Source organism: Octodon degus, unplaced genomic scaffold (genome assembly GCF_000260255.1).
Source record: "Octodon degus isolate 3935 unplaced genomic scaffold, OctDeg1.0 scaffold00174, whole genome shotgun sequence".
In the NCBI taxonomy this organism is placed as follows: Eukaryota; Metazoa; Chordata; class Mammalia; order Rodentia; family Octodontidae; genus Octodon; species Octodon degus.
This window is the reverse complement of record NW_004524750.1, coordinates 4790105-4801850: the sequence shown is the minus strand read 5'-3', so window position 1 is coordinate 4801850 and position 11746 is coordinate 4790105. Positions and strand designations below refer to the sequence as shown.

The 11746-nt window shown below is 42.7% G+C and overlaps 1 protein-coding gene across 2 annotated transcripts in view; it reads right to left on the bottom strand.

Moving 5' to 3' along the window:
- Nrxn1 (neurexin 1) overlaps window positions 1-11746 on the bottom strand; it is a 1036478-nt gene that overhangs the window by 272129 nt on the left and 752603 nt on the right. The gene's annotated exons all lie outside the window — the stretch shown is intronic.

Sequence of the window (11746 nt, the reverse complement as noted above, 5' to 3'; positions counted from 1 at the left end):
CCTATGGTTGCCCTTTGAATTCATCCCCCTAGAATCTGTAGGGCTCCTCGGGTGTTTAAACTCACACTTTTTAATCAAACCTGGGGAGACAGCAGCTATTATCTGATATGATAGGATGGGCCTCCTGAACATTGGGATGTCTACAGCTGCAAACAAGCTTGACAGGGGAGTGGGGGCTGTGGGGTCCCTGGGGAGGAACAGGTGGCTGCTGCCGAGCTGAGAGCACACTGGCTAAGTTAGCCTCAATATTCCATTGAAGACTTCCCCAGAAATGGTAAGTCTTCAGTGAACTCCGGAACTGCACTTCAGACAGAAGAGAGGGAGAGGGAGGGAAGGAGGCAAGGAGGGAGGGAAGGAGGGAGGGAGGGAGTGAGGGAGGGGGGGAGGGAGGGAGGGAGGGGGCCTCCCTGTGTCCTAAGCACCTGCCCCTGTTCCTTGTGCTACAGTTACAGAGAGGGCCACTGTTCCCCTCCCCTCTCTGCCACAGGCCTCCCCCTCCAGCTGAGGTGACTTCCAGCAGAAGGTGTTTCCTGTTCTGACATGTTCTCACACTCTTCTATGAAGATAAACAGCTACAACAAATTTTAATACATTTGGAAATTAGAAATCATCAAGGATGGATGTTATACAAGATAATACTGAGAAGAAAAAAAATCTTAGACAATATTCTAGTCTGTGAGAACAAATCAAAAATGGGAGGGGCACCAAAGATTGGAGGTTAATTTTGTATCTTTTAAAACTATCATTAGGCACAGGGAAATGGAGTATTTCCAAAGGAAGCATTCCTGTGAATAGGCATTAGGCCAAAGGAAAACAACAAATCTATAGTCCATAACGAACTAACAAAGCTAAGAACAAAAGGCTTGAATATGAATGGATTTTATTTTACAGTAATCTTCATGAAGGACTTTTAGGAAAGGGGGTATCTGGAAAAATAAAAACCAAAGACAACTCTACGATACAAAATTTTGCTATTATACAACAAAGTATAACATTTCAGTGACTATTATGGAAAAGAATTAAAAGGAACATTTAAATACAAACACTTCAATGATCAACATTAATGTCACTGGTATCCAGCACGGTAGATATTATCCATTACATGACCATACTCTGAAAAGAACACATCAAATAAAAAATAAAACTACAGGGAGGAAATCTGGGGGTGGAAGCAGACGGGAGGGGGAGGGTGGGGAGCCAAGGGAACCTACACACGGCACAAGTGGGGGCCAAGGCCCCCAAAACGGTGTACAGATTATGCACACAGACCTATATTAACGCAGGGAAGAAAATACTTTAAGAATATTTAATTTGACACAAATAGTGAAACTTTCTTAAAGTTGTTAAAGGCTGACATGATCAAAGCTATATATCCACAGAGCGTGTTTCCCCTTATCTCGGTTACTATTTAGGATAATTAGCACCTGAGCTAACTCGCAGGGGCCTAGAAAGCCACTCAAGGGTTTTACGTTTTCGTGGGGATCCTTATTATGGGAACATGACTCTAAATCTTACCCAGCTGAAGTTAAAATCCTTTTTTTATTAATCTCCAGAATATATTTGGTCATAAATTAGGCAACTGTGGGGCCGGGGAGATGGCTCAGTAGAATAAGCGCTTCCCAGGCAAGCGCTAGGGTCTGAGTTCAATTCCTGGTTCCACCCCCACCCCCAAAACTAAAACTAAAAATAAATAAATAAATAGATAAATAAATAAATAAATAAATAAATAAGGCGTTTGTGGTAAATTCTGCAGCATTCCTAGGCCTCTTTAAGTGGGCAGAATCACAATAAATTCCCCGGGAGTAACGTCACGCTTTTCATTTGGGGCCCTCATATACAGACAGCTTCAGCTCCTCAGGACGTTAATTAGGGTACAAATGCCTCCACTGGGCTCAAGTGCTGGTCCTCACGTGCAGCATCTAGGAGCACACGCTGGCACGGCCTAAACTGCTCACTATCCTTCTACAGGACAGTGAATGAGTCATGCCTATACCTTAAGATTGGCCATTCTTTTTGATCCAATGTTTTCCCTGAAATGTACTTTAATTAAAAATATATATTCTGAATATTTCATCTAAAATCATGTTAGCTGTCTTCCTTTTTATAATGGTGAGAAACTTATGCCTCTGTGTCCATGTACGGATGACATTAAGTAAGTACGATATACTTGTCTTAAGTACTACAGAGGCTCTTCTTGTGACGGGGTGGTGGGTAAGTCCATTGTAAGTTAAAAATATTATGAGGCCTGAATACATTTAAAACACACGACCCGCACCACTGCCTGACACCGTCGCAGTGTGCACAGGCCTAGTTGCTGCCCTCGCGGAGACGCAGCCGACTGCGAGCTGAGGTCCACCACCACTGATTGCCACAGCCAGGGGACGGCACTCTGGCTCAGCAGGGCCCCTCAGCCAGGAAAAGCTCAAATCCAAAACATACTTTCTCCTGCATGCTGATCCCTTCTACCATCCTAAAGGTGAAAGCTCACACATAAAACCACTATTCAATCAGTTACCGTTTGCACAGCTGGTAGAAATACCAACAAAACTTCTCACAGTAGATTGAATAAATTATGAGCTAGTATGTATAGCTACTGTTCTAGAGACTTGTAAACTAGTACACATGAAAATAACTTCATCGCCTTTCTCTCCCTGGCTTGCCTATCCAAGGTTGTCCTTTTAGAAACCTCCATTAATTTACAAGGTGACTGGTAAATTAGTATACAGAAGAGGTAACATGCTCCACACCACAGCGCCTGGTTTGACTCTAGGTTTTGCCATCAGTGGTGGAAAGGTCCATTGTAATTATTGATCTTAACATGTGTGTTCATTTTTTGCCTGTAAAAAAAGTGAAACAAGGCCTCCTTTCTTTCTTTGCCCAAGAGCTACTATAATATTCAAACATACAGGGGCCAGGGAGATGGCTTAGTAGGATAAGCGCTTGACTGGCAAACGCAAGGATCTGAGTTCAATCCCCAGTTCTGCCAAAATAAATAAATAAATAAATAAATAAATAAAAAAAAATATTCAAATATACAAAAGGTGTAGATATTCTTTATAACTTTAAAAATAATATAAATTTATTAAAGGTTATTAAGTAAGAAAATATAGAGCAAAACATAACCAAATAAATAATCAAAGGTCAGCAAAAAAGAAAAATCAAAATACATCAATAAAATGTCAAATTCTAGACTACATTTTTTTTAAGTCTGCTGTAGTTTCTTCAATGAAAAGAGATGTGAAGGAGATAGAAAACAGCTCCTGAATTCTGCCTCCTCCCTGGAGCAGGCTTAGTCGCGGGAGTTGTGAGCACTGACCATCGATCTGGTACAGATGCCTATGGTGGGACTGTGCTGTGCACCTGAGGCACCCACAGCCACAAGCCCGGCATGAAAAGCACTATGGGAAAATCCTTCCTGTGTCCTTTCTGTGCCACATAAGTATTAAGAGAACCGTAACAACAATCATCTTGTTGAATGTCTGTTATGTCCCAGGAGCTTTACTCCATGCCTTAGAGGACCTCCCGGCTGATCAAGTCTTGCTAAATAGTCATCCGGAAGCAACCTCGGCAGGACACACAGAGGCCCAGAGGAGTGGCAGGGGCAAAGGTCCACGTGCTGACCTACAACACTGATGCGTCCTCCATCAGGCCGACCTGCAGACACTGTGAAAGAGTAGCCGTGGGCTCTGTCCTAAAACCGCAGGCATGACCAGTGGAGATCAGACCCGCATGCACTCCTAAACAAAAATCGAATTCAGATCATTTTTCACATGGACTCTTCTCCATGAAGAGCTGGCATTTATTATTTTATTTTATGGAAAAAAGGTAAAGCAAAGTTCCATAACAAAGTAACAGGAAAACAACAATAGGTAATATATCACATGGTGCTAGCTTTAAAGTAGTTGCCAGGATACAAGATATGGGCATAAACATTTCCTCACTTGGTATTAGCACAAAGCTTCCTTCTTAATGAACATTACGAGATGCCAAGTATTTAACTAGTCAGTCAGACAAAGAAAGTGGCATGTGGGAAATTAAAGGGCCACAAAATCTATCATTCCTTTTCCACCACAATTTTTCACTGCTGAAAACTTAAAAGCCATACACCAAAATATTTCTCTTTTCGCATCATTCAGAGCTTAGCAGAACGTGGCTGCAGTAAGAAACGCACAGCTAAATATTCTGCAGCTTCCGTATATTTGAGTGTAGCAGATTTCCTCGTTAGGTCATTTATCACTATTCGCTGGCATAGGCAGTATTTTTTTTATGTGTGTGCTTCTCTCATAAGGCACCAAGAGAAATCACACTCCGTTGGAATGCAATAGCATCCAGCACAAGTGGAGATGAAGAAAAAACTCTCAGCATTAGCCCATGTTCACTTCCTGATCTTAATTTTTCTTATAAAGCAAAGGGACTCCTTTAACGCACCTAAATGAGGTATATAAACAAAGCGAAGGTTCCTTGCCATCGGAACAAAGGGGTTCTCTTCAGAAAGCACCGAGGTCAACACGAGCTACTGCTGAGTTTCTGATGTAGCTATATGTTGTTACCTGATAGTATTTATGGCATCGTAATTAAATGCTGTTTGTAATAATGGCAAGGCTAACCACGAAGACTTTGGTCTCCTTAAAATGAAAAAGGTTAACAACCACAAGCTGGTTACTTTGTTTGTCAAAGCACAAAGCTTTCTCAGCAGCTTGAAAGAAACAATCAATTCCACGAAATATTGTTACAATTCCACAGAGATAACGAAGCTTTTTTATTGTCTGGATGGGACAAAAACCGCTTTTTTATTGTCTGGATGGGACAAAAACCGCCTAAGACTGGGACACCTAGCCCCACCCACCATTCAGCACACACAAAGTAAGGGCTTCCTCTAAGATCACTCAAGCGGAAAATGAACAGCTGCCCATGGCCATCCGGAGACAGAAAATGCCATTTCCAGGAATGAAAGTCTCTCATTTTTTAAAAGTTAAAATAATACTTTTGCTGAAATTTCAAGAGGACCAGGTTTGATAAGATCACAGCCTTGAGCTGACCGCGGGCTGTGGGATGTGTCCACAGGATTTTGCAGTAGCATTACCATCAGATGTTCAAAAGCAGACCCAGCAAAGATACACGTTCCATTTTCAATTTTGGGTGAATTATTTTGAAACTTCAAAGTGTACTGTTCAGAATGAAATTATGCCACGGTAACCTCTGATGGTGACTAGTTGCAGGATTGGAAACTATGATGTCATTGGAAAAATTCAAATTGTTTTTTACCCCAAGCGCCAGCAAAACTCCTTTTAACCTGGAAACCTGCTTCAGGCCATGAGCTTCTGTTCATTGTCCCTCAGTACTCAACGGGTACAATGAAAACACATGATCCTCCCGAGAATGTTTGTCAGTGAGGTATAAACCACTAGCATCCAAACCTCAAATGAAATCCCTGAAGTCTGCAGTGTGACAAGCAGCTCAAAGCAATCGGTAATTTGGAAGCTGTTGGAAGATGCAGCCCTATCCTTCACTGGGCTCTACACCTGAATGGAAAGAGCTGGCCCGCAGGAGGTGAAAAAGACAAAAGGAATGGGGAAAAGCATCCTGTGACTGGTTATCAATACTAGAAATAGTGCCAAAATATTTTCAGGGGCACAATAATGGTATGGAATAAGCAACTGTTCAATGTCCAAGACTTGATGTGCTTGTGAAACACTGTTCTTGTTATCCGACAGCCATATATTCTAAAGCTTATGTGGGAAAAGATCTTATTTCATGATCACAATTATCAAATACGTATGGCAGCACCAGATTTTCACTTGGAGATTCTGCCATAACCTCAGCAAGCGATAACCCATGGGCTAACCACCACTCAGCCTAAATTCTGGTGGCTTTTTGACTTCATGAAGCAATAGACTAAAGGATCAAGAGCTACAGATTTGAGTATGATGAGCGAGTCGCTTTTTCTAGGAGCAGACATGGTATAGCTGGTGGTACTGCTGAGCTGTTACACAAGAAAAGAAGCCTTTCTGTTACAAAAACATTAGCAACTGACTACAAGGAAATATGTAACTAAAAAAATATAAGGAAGGAACTAGGCCCCAAGGATTCACTCACAGAAGATTCGGGCGGGTAAGGACTGCCCGAACTGTTCTCGGTGACGCCCCAGAAGCTTGTCCACAGAAGCCCTGCTCTGATTTCTGGTCCCACGCTCTCATCTTTTTAGTCATTTTAATTTATTACTTTTGGTAATAAAAGTAAGACAGGAATTTTGAAAAATTCTGCAGGTTCCACTACACTGTTTAATATTAACTAAATATAATTGAGTTTACTTCTTGGCCTTTTTAAAATTAAAAATTATTCGCCACTGTTTCAAAGACAACTTCACAAGGAACTGTACCCTACTTGGTGATGAAAAGTTGAACTAAAATTGGATTATATATGGCATATGTCTGATTATATCTATAATCTTGGGCATTAGGCTACTAGTTAAAATGTAATGTTCATTGTAATAGCATTTGGGGGAACAATTAGATTCGATAGTACATTTTCTAGAACCTGGAAACACAGTCCGCCATAATTTGTCAAAACTGCCAGGACTGCCTGTGGCACTTCAGAGGCGCTTTACAGCCGTGTGGCCGCCGCCCACCAGCCATCTATCTGCGTAATGCACCGAACCTCGCAAAGCCTCTTCGCACCCGCGTCTATTATCTGACTTCCTGTCCACAATAGTCCTGCAAGTGGGCGGAGCATGGATGATGAGCTGACTGCCTTTCTGAGGAGAGTGCGGCTGCAATGCATTCATGTCAGAATCTGAGCCGAATTCGAATCACGGGGCTCCTCGCTAACATCTACTGTACTCCACAGAGCAGCGCGGAGTCTCCAAGCCTCCGTGGACATTCTACCCGTGGATTAAAGTGCCGAGAAAAGTCAGCACCACATGAATAGGCCCGTGGGGCGGGGTGCTCCTGACTCTTACTTCTTCAGAGGATCAAGTAACAGTGAAGAGAAAATAAAGGAGTTTAGGGGAAAACTGCTTATCCTTTCAGATCCACGCAATTTCCCTGAGTGAAGCCCACTTCAGTGGTCAGCAAAATATCACATAGCATCTAGAATATGCATAAGAAATTTGATTTACCAAAACTGACATCAGTAGGATATATTATATTATATTCATTAGCATACAATTTCATTATCTTTTCACTAGATAGTGAGATTTTCAAAGGAAAAGCTTCACTTTTCCTTCTGGCTAGTGCCAGGCACATTAAGTGTGCTCAGTAAAATTTGTGGAAGGAAGGAAGGAAAGATGCAAATTAAACCAACACTGAGATTCCATCTCACCCCAGGAAGAACGCCTACCGTCAAGAAGTCAGCCAATAACCGCACTGGAGGGGCTGTGGGGAAAGTGAACCCTTCCGCGCTGTTGCTGGGAGTGCAGGCATGTGGCCACTCTGCAAATCAGTGTGGAGATTTCCCAAGAAACGAGGACTGGAGGTCCCCTTCAACCCAGCTGTTGCCCTCCTGGGCATTTTTCCAGAAGAACTGAAAGCATCAGACCACAGCAATGCAGGGACTCACGTTTATAGCAGTGCAATTTGTTGTCGCTAACGCTTGGAAACAACCCACGTGCCCATCAACTGAGGAATGGATAAAAAAGGTGTGCTATTTCTATGCACTGAAGTATAACTCAGCCATAGGGAAAGACAAACTCAAGGCCTTAAAGGTAGATGTATGCAACTAGAGAACACACTCAGGAGGGAACTAAATCAGCCCCGCATCTCTAAACATCGTTCCGTCTTGCTAGTGCAAGAAGCTGCAAGAGCAAATAAGATCTGAAGGGTATTACAGCCGCCGTGAAGGGAAAGAATCTGCCCAAGGGGAGGAACAACAGGGATGAGGAAAAGGACAAGAGAAAGAAGGAAACACAGAGGTAGAGGTAGAGGTAGAGGTAGAGGTAGAGGTAGAGGTAGAGGTAGAGGTAGAGGTAGAGGTAGAGGTAGAGGTAGAGGTAGAGACAGAGACAGAGACAGAGACAGAGACAGAGACAGAGACAGAGACAGAGGTAGATACGATAGCTTCAATAAGTATACTATTATACTGCAGATCATTGCTGGTCTATTGAAAGGAACAGTTAGTGTTTAAATTTTTCTTTCACCTTTTTAATTTTTTATAACTTTTTGGACCAATTTTGCATGCTTATATCTGGTAATCAGAACAATTAATTTGGAGACAACAATATGCTATATAACAATCATTCCTGAATTGCTATTGTTTTTTTCAGTGAAATTCTGTATTATTATTATTACTCTTTTAAAAATAAAAAATAAATAAAAGAAGGAAGGAAGGAGGTAAGAAAGGAAGGGCTTTGGGGATTTTCTTTTGACAAACCACTCTGCTGATTCACTCTGTGGTCACAAAGGAGTTCAGAAGGAATAAAAACAGGTATTTGAAGTCACTGTAATAAAATCTGGAAAATAAGTAATAGTGGACTTAAGTTGATCATTTGATTTCAAAATCACCAGTCATTAGCCTGCACTAAAAAGATCAATTTTAATATAATCAAGTCACTAGTAAATTGGGTCACTTGATAAAAGTTGTACCCAAACTGCTCCTCAGTGAAACTTATTTCTATATTTTAATTCCATGAAGTGGATCTATCATTCAGGGCAATAAATTACATGAGAACTAGGTAGTGTTTTATATGGTGTTAGGCAGAAAACACTATTACTGGTACTTGTATCAAACAAAATTGCCTTCTCTGGCAAGCTAACTCAAACTAGGAAAATGAATTTGTTGAAACTCTTCATAACCTTATATAAAGTCTGCAATCCCCTAAATGTAAAACTCTGCTGATAAACATTGTCAGGGTAAAATTTCATCTTAAAACAGAGTGATTGCTTCTATTTCCTGCAATGTTTACACAGCAACTCCTGTGGAATTACTCTAAGAAAGAAATAGAAAAGAAAATCAATAGCAGCATTGCACTATGAAATAACCTTTGTGGCAGGAACGGAACCAGAAGATTAAGATAAGACCATAAAAGTATGAAATAATAAAAAGGGCACCCAACTGAACCCCATAAAAAGATTGGAGATGATTTCATATGTATATTATCACTATACCAATAAAATATAAATATTTTGCTATTAGGCAGAAATATTTTCAAGTAGTAATTAATTCTGTTCATCTAATCTACAGTATCCATTTCTATAGATGTTATTTGTTAAAACATACTTCATGACATTACTGCAAATATCATTATTCAAAATGTTATTATTTTAAATTAAATTTTTAAAATTCAGAAAAATTCATATGTCCTTTCTTCAAAATGTCAAGTGCTCACTACAGGAAAAACCAGAGTCGCCTTCCCAATTTATAAGCAATGTCTTTCTTCATTTTTGTGTTTCTTCAGTTTGTTCTTCTCCTCCAGACACTCTGTGAGTGTCACTGTAAGACAAGAATGTGAAAACACCTATGCTTTTTTTTTTCACCGAAAAATGACTTTCATTTGAAAATTAAGCATTTTGCTTGAAATGCTAAGCAACAGAAGCAGCCTTAGCCACATAGCCGTATATAGCCCTACAGAATGTGCCGTCTCAAGTAATTGGACAGCAGGCGAGACCCGCATCCGGGTCTCTAGCGTAGCAGATCTGCAGAGTCACATGGGTGAAGGGCGCTGCTCGGACACTCATCTATTATTAACCACCAGTAACGTGCAGAGTGGAACCATTTGCCTTTTGCCAAAGCACACACAAGTCGTCATGGAGCTGCCTCATTCAAGCAACTGTCCTCCAAACTTACAGAAACATAAAGGAATAAAACAGCTCTCTTTGATATCAGTCTAAAGATTGCCACAGTTCTGTACCTTCTGCTAAATTATTTCCTGTTTTGAGGCACTTAAGCCACGGTGTTTTGCCTCAGTGACCCGACCGACTTCAAGTCCTAACTAGGGAAGTATCCTACTTGTTCTGTTGCAGCGGGAGTCGACATTTGCCTCGTGTTGCCATCGATCAGCATTCCTGCAAAGTTCTGTAGCCTGGCAAAACCTCAATAGAAACTGGTAATTATTTGGCTTGTAAATGCAAGCAGATGATTACTGTGTCGTGATGTGACTTGACACACACACACATCGTGATCCCCTGTTGATATTATTACTAATTTTGGATTATGCATGCTTGACTCCGTACAAAGGCAGGCTGCAGGTGCCTTCGCAGGCTGCCCTAAATGCACAAGCAGGAAGGCTCCTGGCCTTGTGCGCCTCCTCCTCTGCCCTACAGCCACCAGCTGGGCTGGCTCTAGCTGGAAACACATCCACCATACCCACCCTGAGAGGTGCTTCTACTGGGCATCCTGCTTGTTCAATACTGAAATCCATGTCAGGGCAACTTAATAATTTCTGATGTATATGCTATTAAGATCCATTCTATTATGACCAATATTCTGTCAGATCACCTAGTTATATTGACATTTATTGCAATTACCTCTAATAAATTATTAAACACATTTAAATAAATCCTAGCTAAGGATTAAAATAAGCGAAAGCCACCTATCAAAATGACAGAAACTGCCTTAGTAAAGGAACAATAAAAAGCACTCTGTACTTGTCATGATGAAACGATTAAGTATGACTGATCAGTATGGACGAATATCCTTGGTCAGGGTATTTTGTTGTACTTTTCTCATAGACCCCAGAAGACTGTAATGAAATCTGGTAGTGAGAAGGCAGAGAAGACCTGAAAAATACTGCAGCGTTCTCTTCTCTTTTCATTAAAGTTATCTAAAATGATACAACAGTCTTGAGATCCATTTTTAATGGATGTTTAGCGGACAATGACTATGAAACAAGCACCGAACTAAAGAACCGGATTATCAAATGCAGCTTTCCCTGTCACCTTTGCACTGATAACTTGAACATACCTGGTAGAATCAAGAACAAATGAATGTTTCGCGCTCTGCTAACACGGGCAGAGGCTGTGATCACCGGCAGCCCACCACTGCAATCCCTAGAGTTCGCATTCTGTGCAGAATACCCTGAGGGGGAACAAGCCGGAAGGCGCCCCACGGGAGGACGCACGCGCTGTGCTCCGCGTTGCTGCGGCGGTAACCGCAGAGCGAGGGCGCGCTCTGACCGAGCAAGCGCTAACCCCAACCCGACAGGCGCTGGCGCTGCCCTGGGGTCCTGGGAGCATCGCACTTCCGTCCCTGCGCATAAAGGGAAGCGGCTGCCCACGGGTCCCTGTGCGTGGCTCGAAGGCAGGGCAAGGGCCCTCCTCGCCTGCACGTCGGAAGGACAGAGGCTGAGAGTCCAGCGTGGAGGGTCGCCGGCGGATGGGCAGCAGAGGCGCGGAGCTCAGGGCGCGCGGTCGCTCGCGTCCCCGCAGGGCACGGAGGAGGAGCCCAGGGACCAAGCGGGCTTCGCGGGACAGGGTGGGTGCGCGGGGGAGAAGGGCACCGCGTCCTCCTCAAGACAGGCCAGGGGTGAGTCTCGAGGACGCAGGGCACAGGCGCCCGCAGACGCTGCGAGCAGGAGCCATGCAGCGCTGTTCTGGATTTCGGGATCACATCATCCGGCTCCAGCTTTGGTCCGAGGCTACTCCTCCGACCTCAGTTAATTCACTAAGAGCCTCTAAGCCTCAGCACCTTCCTCTGTAAAACCAGAGAAACGAGCTCACAGGCACTCTATGGAGAGTAAGGCCAACTCTGCCTTCAGAAATGACTCCACCGACCGCTCCACGCCAACGCTAGCGGGGCTGTCCAGCTCTCGGGC